The 12,280-nt window shown below is 33.4% G+C and overlaps 1 long non-coding RNA gene across 1 annotated transcript; it reads right to left on the minus strand.

The window, feature by feature from the left end:
- Window positions 1-2,616: 2,616 nt before the first annotated feature.
- Window positions 2,617-5,760, minus strand: LOC127721563 (uncharacterized). The gene is made up of 3 exons (XR_007991310.1): window positions 5,587-5,760; window positions 3,932-4,041; window positions 2,617-2,948 (listed from the first exon to the last, which is right to left on the minus strand). It is a non-coding gene; the product is annotated as an uncharacterized LOC127721563 (long non-coding RNA).
- Between the last annotated feature and the right edge of the window lie 6,520 nt (window positions 5,761-12,280).

Consider the following 12,280-nt stretch of genomic DNA (forward strand, 5'->3'; position numbering starts at 1 on the left):
ACCCACTAGTGTTAATCTACAACAATAACGTTCTAATAATACTACACATGTTTGACTTTGCAGTTTTTTCTCCGCCATGTTCGATGCCTCAAATGGGTGAACCTTGGGAGCATTTTTTTGGTCTTTTTCTTTTTTAGCCATTGCGTTGTCAGTTTATTTCGACTTATGCGTTTGAATGTCCCTTTGGTATCTTTCGCCCCTCTTCTTCTAGTATTAGAGGTCGGTCATTTAAAAACGTATCAACCGTATCATATACGTTGACGTATACGCATCTGCAGATATACCAAAAACTATTAAGTGATCCCGAGCTTAAGGCTATTATACGTTTCCCCTCTGTCCCTCTGGTATCTTTCGCCCCTCTTTTCCAACAATTAAGTCAGCTACACAATTAAATACTAGCATTAGAAATTAATCAGTTGCCCATCTGCATTATTGAAAGTATAAACAATTAAAGCTCGGGATCAAATAATGTTTTTTGGTAAATCTGCAGATGCGTATACGTCAAAGTATGTGATACGGTTGATACGTCTTTAAATGACCGACCTCTATTAGAACAAACATTTTGCATGTTTGTCTCAGGTTAACAGGACAATACAGATATTGTTGATTAGAATGTTGATTGAACGAGAACTCTATTCCCTAATTACTTTGACATAGTTGGACAACTTCCTACTTTATTTGATCTTTTATTTTTGATTGACGTGTCACTGATGAGTCTTGGTATCTATGATGATTTATTGGACACTTATTGTAAAAGGTATAGCATATTAACTTTTATTCAGTTTGTGAGTCAATCGCCCCTGTAAATGCCTCAAAGTTTGTAATTTAATCGCCCCTGAGGTATAAAACTGTCATATTGTAATGTTTATGTTAATATCTTCAAAATAAAATATTGTTTACACTAAACCTTTTTTCTCTCTTTAAAATTCAACCTTTTTGTAACCTCAACACTCGCAGTGAAATCGATTTTGTTTACAAAGGTTAAATGTAGTTCCTATCAAAGTATGAACCATTAAAAAATTTTAACGGGTTATCGCATTCGATTGATTGGTGTTTAACACCACTTGCATCACTGTTGGCTATTTCGTGGTGGTAAGTTTTTATTGGTGGAGGAAGCCGAAATGTCCTGAGAGACGGAAGGAAGACGGACAACCCTAGTCAAACAAAATTGGAATCGAACGCACCTACCACGTGCAGGACTAAAACGCACAACTTCAGTGTTGACAGGCTAGTGATACAGTAGTTGGACCATCATTTTCAAGAACTCGTACTTATGGAAATCATATCATTGTAAACAGAAAAAAAAACCATTTCAGAAGACAAAATTAGAACGGAACTTTTGTAAATTTTCATAATACCGGTGTATGTTTTTCTAGATCCACTTGCGTCAGGAAGAAACGACTGCGAATGGGGCGCAATACACCTATAAAGGTTCAATGTGATTTACATCAATATGGCCCAAGAAAAAAGACTTAAAGATTAAATGAAAAAAAACTTTACAGAGAAACCTACAAAAACTCAATCAAAATCATAAGGTGAACCCAGTTGATGCAGAAGGGTAAATAGTTACTGACCAGTTTGTCATACCAGGATCTAGTACAGCTAACTATACGGTAACTGTTATGGGTAATTCTAATAATTAACCCCCGGACGGTGACCTGTAGCTGTTTTTATCCTCATAATTTAGTCTCTAGTGGAAAGTTGTCTCATTGCCACCCATCCTCATTTTTATATTCAATAAAGAAAACCCGTCATGAAAGAATACTTTGTCAAAGTCACAGCCATAGGTGTCATAAATGGCAAATATAGAATTGTACATATTAAGTTACCAAATTGACTTAATTTTTGTTACTTTATTACTTCCTAGGTCAGGGGCGAGTCCAGCCATTTTTAAAAGGGGGGGGGGGGGGGGGGGTTCTAAACCCAGGATTAAGGGGGGAGGGGTGTTCCAACTATATGTCCCCATTCAAATGCATTGATCGTCAAAAAAAGGGGGGCTCCCTCGGACCCCCCCTTTGGATCCGCAACTGGAGGTGAATTTCGTGAACTATGATAAAAAAAAGAGGACACTAAGTCCCTCGTGCTGACCCATTAGGATAGACATGCCTGTTCATTTCTTTCATCATAAAACTAGCACGTTTTGATTAACGGGGACAATTTGGTAATCCCTTGTAGTCAGTGAATATATTTCAAAATATCAGAGGTAAAACTTCAGTGTACAACAGCCCTTTCCAAGGTTAGGGTAGGGTTGGGCGCCCGTAAACATATTGAACATCGACATATTCTGTAATTGCTTTAATTCAGTGGTTGTCGTTTGTTGCTGTATGTTCTATTTTATTTTTTCTTTGTTATTTTCTACATAAACTAGTCCTTTGGTTTTTTCTCATTTGAATTGTATTACATTTTGTCATATTGGGGCCTTTTATAGCTTGCTATGCGGTATGCGTTTTGCTCATTGTTGAAGGCCTATAGTTGCACACTTCTACGTCATTTTTGTCTCCAAAGGATAGTTGTCTCATTGCTAATCATACTATATCTCCATATTATATATTTGTAGATAGAAATGACAAAAATCAACATGAGCTACTAGTATAAAGTAAATAAATAAATTTTTAAATCATAAGATCTTTCTTTTATTATTTATCTTCTGTTCAGTATTTCTAAACCTTGCACACTATAAACTTGTGGGTGTGATCGTAGAAGTAAGACCACATTCGTCGTAGACTATTTCGTATGTACGGCATTGAACATCTTTTTGCATAAATGTTGAATTTCCGGTCCATGTCGTTGTATCCTGGGACGTACCAACCACTCCAGTTACCATTAAACCATTGAATTTTGTATGCAGCAATCTTCCCCCCAGCTGCAACTTGATCCACTTGCATGTTCAGTCCCGCAGGCCATCTACAGTCCCTTGTTGGTCCTCGCGTGATCTCAGTACATTTCGCCTGAAACAAAATAAGTTTCTACAGATTACAAGAAGAGCATTACACAGATATGCATCATAAAAAAAAAACGATATTAAGAACTGTAACTGTATTTTTAATTCATTTCTACACATTGTTCTCAATTGTTACATTTGAAATGCCTCTTTTAACACGAGGGATGCTGAAATAGACCCTGAACAACGGATTATCTCGACAAATATAAAACTAACATGTACTTTAAAAGAAACATTCGAAGATTACAAATAAGGCAAGTCTTCACAATAAAAATATAGAATTTCAAATACACCTCAGGTAAAAAAATGCTTGAATAATCATTATTCGTAGTATATTACTTTCGTAAGATTTGCATGACAGGTGACTCATGCATAGCAGGAGACGCTTACTCTGTCGTCGATGCACCTGGTCATGTGATTCCCACAGTTTCTGTTGATTACCTTGATTTTTCACTTCTTGATCGATTAACGAGATTTGGATATCGATAAGATACTGTCGCCTAAATGTTTACATTTCAACGTCCATTTTATTCAAATATTTTATACAAGATGTCAAATACTTGCATCCGAAAAGTGGCACTCTCAGGAATTGTCTACCATCCGAAAAGTGGCACACTCAGTATGGTCGTCCATCCGAAAAGTGGCACACTCAGGAATGGTCGTCAATTTTTTCCATAGTTTCATAATCGATTGTAAAGTGCGTCAGTTATGAACATGTAGTTATCTCTTATTTAAGAAGCAAAAAACGTTTATAAAAATATAATTTGAAAAATTAAGAAATGAAGGTTCCAACTCAGTTAGGCAAGGTTTACCATACATGAATTTGGTTATCATATTAAAGTTCATTTTGATCATATTTCTACTAACATTTCTAAGTGATAACCCTGGTTTTCAAATGTTTAGGTAAATCCAAAAAAAGTGCATCGGATTCACGTAATTTATGAAATGATTATTTCATATACACTTTAATAGGATATTGATAAAACATACCTGTGCAGAGGTGTCGTAAATAATTCCGTCACTCAATCCATACGTAATACCAACAAACAAACCAATCAGTGCTGTTAAACTCAATATTGACATAGTTATTCTTCACAGTTCTTCAATAATGAAAAAAACTTATATGTAATATCAAAATTGCTATAAGGATATATGCTATATATAAACGAGGATACTGATTTCCCATATTGCCTAAGGTAGAATTTGAATATTATTTTTCCCAATTACAGACATTGTTCAAAATTGTAGTTTTATTTCCAGGTTTGCTGTCATGCTAAAATGATTAAAAACTTCGCCAGTACAAAGCAAAACAATATGAAACTTTGAAATTTTTCGATATACTAAGGATTTTTATATCCCAGGAATAGTTTCCCTTAGATGTATTTGCCAAAACCTTTCCGTACTTTGGGTCCTTAATGCCTTCAACTTTGTACATTATTTGACCCTTTTTTGCTTTTTTATTTGAGCGCCAATGATGAGTCTTTGGTAGACGATACGCGCGTCTGGCTGACATTGATTATCCTGGTATCTATGATGAACGCGCGTCATCATATTTTTGGTTTGTATAAACTGACCGATACACAACGCGTTATATTGAAATTAAATGCTCCAAACATCTGTCGGGGAATGATACACAATGCTTTATACTGAAATTATATGCCTCAAAAATTTGTCGGAAAATGATAAACAATGCGTTATATTGAAATTAAATGCTCCAAAAATTTGTCGGGGAATGATACACAATGCGTTATATTGAAATTAAATGCTCCAAACATCTGTCGGGGAATGATACACAATGCGTTATATTGAAATCAAATGTTCCAAAAATTTGTCGGGGAATGATACACAATGCGTAATATTGAAATTAAATACCCCAAAAATTTGTCGGGGAATGAAACACAATGCGTTATACTGAAATTAAATGCCCAAAAAATTTGTCGGGGAATGATACACAATGCGTTATATTTAAATTAAATGCTCCAAAAAATTGTCGGGGAATGATACACAATGCGTTATATTGAAATTAAATGCTCCAAACATTTGTCGGGGAATGATACACGGTGCGTTATATTGAAATTAAATGCTCCAAATATTTGTCGGGGAATGATACACAATGCGTTATACTGAATTAAATGCCCCAAAAATTTGTCGGGGAATGATACACAATGCGTTATATTGAAATTAAATGCCCCAAAAATTTGTCGGTGAATGATTCACAATGCGTTATATTGAAATTAAATGCCCCAAAAATTTGTCGGGGAATGATACCCAATGCGTAATATTGAAATTAAATGCCCCAAAAATTTGTCTGGGAATGATACACAATGCGTGATATTGAAATTAAATGCTCCAAACCTATGCAATGAGTTACGTTCTTTAAGAAAAGAAAAGCAACACTAAACCTTAGAACGGTATTCATTTGAACGGTCAATTTAATATACAGTTCTGGTACCCCTTCCAAGAAATTGTAGCTGAGAAACGCCCTTTCGTTTGAAAAACCATCGAACATCTATAAGTCTATAGTATAACAATTAAAATGCAACAACGACGTATGATTTTCTAAACCAAACATGTAAAGTGATGCATATAAAAATTTACATAATATAGCATTTATGGCTCATTACGACAAACATATCTCTACTTACATTTAAAACCGTCCCAAAAGTATAGCTGATATAAACTAAGCAAATGCTTTCAACCTCCTAAACTTTAACGAATACTGTCACGCTTGTAGAAGTGATTTGGCTACTTTATACTTTGAAGATTGTTTTGAACGTTGTAATACATACACAGATTGAGGAAGATTGAGAAAGAAGGATGCAATAGCGTTTTGATTTCATTGGCTATACAAGAAGGATGTAATGCTCAATTTACGAAAAAAATAAAATCAAATCAATAGAAATGTGTAAGCAACATATGGCAACCACCACGGAAAACTACATGTATGTACTTTTGATTTAAAAAAAAGTTCTTTTAGCTAAAAAAGTTAAAATAAATTATCATGTAAAGTAACATTTCTTATTGATTATGATTGTATAAGAAGTTAGTTGTATTCGAGATTGTATTGTGTATTGAAAGAATGTAGAATTTTTAGTTCAGAGTAAACAAATATAAATAAACAGTTAAAATGCAACTGCGACGTGCAATTTACCAACCAGTAAAGTTAAGTGCCGTAAAAGTAAATAACTTAACATACTATTTTCAGAATTGGGTTTCTGGGTTGTATGGTCTGTTGTTTGACTGTTATGGTTGGACTTAACCAACAGCACACCTTACGGACTTAGGGGGATGAGTAAGGGCCTGAAAACAGTTATAACAAACACAATGAAGTAGATTTTAGAACTTGTATCTTCAAAAGCGCATGAGAAAGTCAATATAATTAATAACAATGTAATAGTATATAATGCAAATAATAGAAACATATAATTCATATAATTTTACAATATAATTGATCAATTAATTTCTTTGGTATTCAAACTTTACGTTAATGCACGAGCATATGCATTTTAACTGACAAACACGGATGCTTATAATATTTCTTATAAATAAAAGCTTATTTAGCATTCAAAATATATGAGCAAGATGCGGACTAAATCTCAAATGTATGAGCATAATGCAAGACCTAATATTTGAACCTAACGGAGCATAAAGCATGTGCTGAACAGCATAAAGTATTGAATGCATAATATCTTAACAATGGACATGAATAAACATGTTGAATTCTTTTACCTTTCGAATTATAAACATGGTAGAGCATATATTGCGCTTGTAAAAACTTAAACTATATAAAAACCTATTAACCCAAAAATAATCAATTCCGACGATGAGCATTGGTTGAGAAATATTCGAAATCGAGACAAACTTAGCATTACGAAACTAATCGTGAATATTCAAATAATATAAATATTAAACAAAATAATATGAAATGGGGAAACTAGCTTTTAAAATATATATGCTTGCTTTGTATCAAAAATTCATGACTCGTAATAATATAGGGCTAAACAACAAGAATAGTTTACGATAAATAATTACTTATTAAATTAACCTTCACATGTGAAAATTACGCATAACGCGTTTATTAACATAATCAACATCTTATCCTTGCGGAACTGACCTTAATTCTTATTAAGTATGAACAAGCGATAAGTTAAAATGATCATTTGCAACATGCGAGCGTAAAACTAAATTCTATAACGCGTTTAAAAATACCCTTGAGTACAGAAAGTTTGTGAAAAATTAACCAACCTTTTTTTGAACATATATACATCTATTTACACTGATCGAGAAACAACAATTTGATCTTAACTTCTTTACTTGCAGAACTCATGGATATTTAACTTCAACTTTACTAAATGAAATGGAAACGAAACTTTACGAAGTTTCAATGATTCAATTGAATAAAATAATGAAAGGAACATATTAACTTTGAATAATTAAAATACTTGACTCACCTGAAAACAGTTATAACAAACACAGTGAAGTAGGTTTTAGAACTTGTACATGTATCTTCAAAAGCGCATGAGAAAGTGCCACTTTTGAGACCGAAATTCACTTGTTCGATTTTGCGTTGCTGTTTCAGGTTCGACCAATCAGATTCGTTAAACACCCGAGCCAACTTAGTTACCCTGATATTTTGGGGTAAAAAGGGGCGTGGAAAGATCTTTGCTGGACAGGACAAAGAACCCTAATAGACATATGTTGTTTACACAACAACTTGTTTGTGTTTAAAGGACAATAGACTTAGTAAAAAACATGTCTAATTGTGTCCACTTAGCTTGTCGCTAAACATCTTAAATTGATAAAAATAATGCCTAACAAAGAGAAAATCTAAAGTGACAAATGCCAAAGTAAATATCTGTTAAATTTGAACTTCTTATCTTAAATATATCGAGAATATAAAAATGATTTCCTTCAACAATAATGAACGAATATAAAACAAAAATACTTTTAATCAATACTGCAGCTTCGAAATGGACTTTAAATAAATAAAATATCTTAAACTTATTCCTTTTTGCTGAAAACTAAATTTTCACAAAAATATAAAATGAGGTATAAAATGACTCTATGACACTATGACATACAGATTAGCTCCACTGATGAGTCTTATGTGGACGAAATGTGTGTCTGGCTTACCAAGTTATAATTTTGTTATCGTTGAGTCGTTTTCACTGACATGTAAACCGTTCCCAAAAGTCTAAGTTAAACTGACAACGCCATGGCAAATAACGAAAAACAACGGGATGACAAACAACGGTCTACAGAACATAACTGGAAAACTAAAGACTGAGCAACACTCAATCCACTTAAAACCAAAGTACCTTATACAAACCAAAGTACCTTATACAAACCAAAGTACCTTATACAAACCGAATTACCTTATACAAACCGAAGTACCTTATACAAACCGAAGTACCTTATACAAACCAAAGTACCTTATACAAACCGAAGTACCTTATACAAACCAAAGTACCTTATACAAACCAAAGTACCTTATACAAACCAAAGTACCTTATAAAAACCGAAGGAAGCACTCTAAATCTCCTACATTTATTTAGTACTTCAAAAATGATGAAGCTTCTAGAAATACAATGGCTTATTATATACTTCGAAGAAAATATTTTGTATTTATCTTATTGTTATAACATGTATAAAGAAACGATTAAGTTGGCTTTGCAAGTAAAATACAATACATTTGTATAATCTATCAAATATGATATCCAAGTAAAATATGTTAGTAACATATTGTCATTCTGACATCTTGAAAGCGGACCTAAATGAGATCACTGTATTTCCGTACACTAACTATCAAATAACATATTTCATTCATTTTTACACAAGTGTTGCCAGCAATGAAATTTCAATCATTATGGATACCGTTTCTTTAGGAAGGCAGTAGCATACCAATGATAAACTAGAAAAGGCTCCAATATGCAAAACAAATGTACATGAGAAAATATGTGTATGCTTCTTATGTTTAGATATGTGAATTTGTCTCAACCCTATCCAGGACGCAAACAGGCTGTAATATAATGTTATGACTTTAGAATTTTTTCTAAACAGACCAATTAACAAATCTGGGACCCACGAAGCGAGTGTCCGTACGGACTCCCTAACATATTATTGTCGTCTGTGCGTATAATATATATAATTTTTCGAAATACTAAGGTTTTCTACTCCACGAACATTAGCTGTATTTGGCAAAACCTTTCGGAGTTGTGGGTCTTCAATGCTCTTCAACTTCGTCTTTTATTTGGCCGTTTTAACGTTTTAACTCAAGCGTCACTGATGAGTCTTTTGCAGATGAAAACCATGTCTGGCGTACACAACTGTAAGCCTGGAATCTAGCCAGAGTCAAATGGAAACTATAAATATTTCGAATCCGTGTGAAGTCACCTACAATATGAACCAGAAGAGATATTTTGTTACCCGGTAGTAGCAAATTATCGATATCATACATTGTAGTTTATTCATATTGACGGTCGTGTTTACCAAAACACTTTGTTTTACAGTTTTCTCTCGTTTTCATTTTGATATGATCATCTATATAAACTCATCATAGATGATCATGTCAAAATGAAAACGAGAGAAACCTGTAAAACAAAGTGTTTTGGTAAACACGACCGTCAATATGAATAAACTACAATGTATGATATCGATAATTTGCTACTACCGGGTAACAAAATACCTCTTCTGGTTCATATTGTAGGTGACTTCACACGGATTCGAAATATTTATAGTTTCCATTTGACTCTTGCCAAGGTCAAAGATCAATAATCTCTAACAAAAAGACCCAAAGTGTCTTATTCTTACGGTTAAGAAGCTCACCTACCAAACACCTTATTTTGAATATTAAGGGATGAAAACTTCTTAAAAAGTTACCAGAGGACTTAAACCGAATACTTTGGCGTTTCGTCAAGTCTTACCTTGCAATTATGCCGATATATTTTACGGTTTCTGCGGAGTTGTAAGAGGCATTGTTCAAAATTTGGAATATGATCTTGACATTTGACCGTGAAAAAGATTGTTTGCTTATGACCCAAAGACGTTATGACCATAGGGGGTCTATGACTAAAGGTTTATGAGTTACACTGACTTACGATTTAAGACGAACACAAAAAGGGGAAATTTTGAATAACATGTAACTGGATCACTCCAGTCCTAGTGATCAATCATTTTGGAGAAAATATCTTTTACGGTTTCTGAAGAGAAGTTAAAAAAAGAACAGTACACAGAGATAAGTGTTCGGTTTTAAAAGGATGTGATATATTTTGTAACAGCACTGGGTCGATAAATCTGCTGGTGAACTATTAGTCCCCGATGATACGGATCATCAGCTCAGTATAGTCAGTACTTCGGTAATGACATTGTGTCGAGCGGCTGATATTTTACGATATCTTTACGTAAAAAACCCTATATTCTGTTTATCGTTCTATTATTGTTTTTTCCACCTCCTTTAAACAGTTTTTTCGCGTGATGAAAGTAAGCTTCATAACTTCTCCTCACACAAAGTGACGTCGCTGATAATGTCTGCTCACGTCTCAAAGCCGTGATACAAGAATTACGGAGCGACTAAGCAGGGTGATATAAGCGAAGGGAAGAACAAAAAATACATTCACGGGCTCCATTAGCTACATCACCGTAAACATTAGGATGTGATATCCCGTTTGTAATAAGTTTTCTATTAGTACAGCCAAAATTTAAAACCAAAACTTTGTATCTAGTATATGAAAGAATTTAGTAAAGGTTTAAGTAATTTGTGATAACGAAATCTCTAACTTAAAAATCTGTATTCATTGAAATCTATGACGTCACTACAGACAGCGGCTAACCGATCGTGTTGGGATATAAACACCGTCAACTTGGTAGCTATGAAATGAATAAAATTGGTCATAACCAGTATTAATTTTTTTTGTAATCCTCTTAGTATAGGGAAAAACGTCTTTCAAAAACGTCTTTCAACTGCTTATATCGCATGGTGTTTACATATCTCAGTTGATACGTTATGCTCGTGCATGCTCACACTATACGGACTTCATATACAGAAGTGTGCTCCTAACGCAGAAACTGCTCCAACAGAGTTATGAGAAGGAAAGATTAAAATGACACTCCGTAAATTTTATGGACATGTTTACCACGTCTTAGATTGTGGTTTACCATCTACATCGTCTGGTCTTCTAAGTACTGAACGTGACCTTTTCCCAAATATGACTGTTTTGCTGAGTGTAAATTCGCATTGCTGTTAGACGTGTAATTCTAGTTTGTTGTTTTATGTCTTATCGTTTGTGGTTTTAATTCTATTTTTATTTTCTATGCGTATGTAAAAGTAAAGATTTTAATCACCTAGCTCATTTATATGATTTTTAGTTTAAAGCAACTTTATGCATAGGATTTATTTGTTTTTACACAGTTTGATTTAGAAGAAAAACTGACATGGTTATAAAATACAAATAATTACACCATTACTAACACAATTCTATATTAATATTCTTGTAATAGTTAGAAAATACAAATAACACCATTACAAACTTAATCCCAATTTTATATTCTATTCTATATTTATTTATTTATGTATTTCTCTGTCCTGTATTTTCTTGCATTTATTTGTACTGTATTCCTGTCACGTAATGTGTCATTTTAGAGGTATTTTTAACATTGCCATATAAGCGGGAGGTTTGGCCAGCCATAAAACCAGGTTCAACTCACCCTCTTTTCTTAAAATGTCCTGTACCAAGTCAGGAATATGGCAGTTGTTATCACATAGTCCGTGTCTATGTATGTTGGCGTTTGTTTTGTAGCAGTTCAATTACTTAATTTGTAATATATGCATTTTCTTAATTTGAAAATGAAATTTCTTAATTTGTAAAATGAAATTTCCTAATTTGTAAAATGTAATTTCTTAATTTCTAACATGTATTTTATCCATCCGTGACATGAATTTCTACATTTCTTGATTTGTGAAATGTAACTTCTTAATGTGTTAATGCAATTTCTTAATTCTAAAACGTAACTCTGAAATTATAAGTTTCTTAATTTGTAAAATCAAATTTCCTTTGTTTGTATAGAACGTATATATAAATTGTCTTTCAATCGAAATATTAAAACTCTCTATCTGCATTGACCTCTGGAATGTAAATTCTTGGTTTGAGTCACGTTTTTGGAAAATGTGTCCATGTGATTGTTAACGCTGACAGCCAATGAGAAGTTCCGTGTCTCAAGAAAAACCACAAATTACAAATCAAGAATGAAATAAAATGTAGTTCCACAATATTCCGCACCAGGTCGCTGTGGATCCATGTCAAGTCGTACCTTTGCCAACTTGTACTCAACCAACTCTTTCCA

Source organism: Mytilus californianus, unplaced genomic scaffold (genome assembly GCF_021869535.1).
Source record: "Mytilus californianus isolate M0D057914Y unplaced genomic scaffold, xbMytCali1.0.p SCAF_12, whole genome shotgun sequence".
NCBI lineage: Eukaryota > Metazoa > Mollusca > Bivalvia > Mytilida > Mytilidae > Mytilus > Mytilus californianus.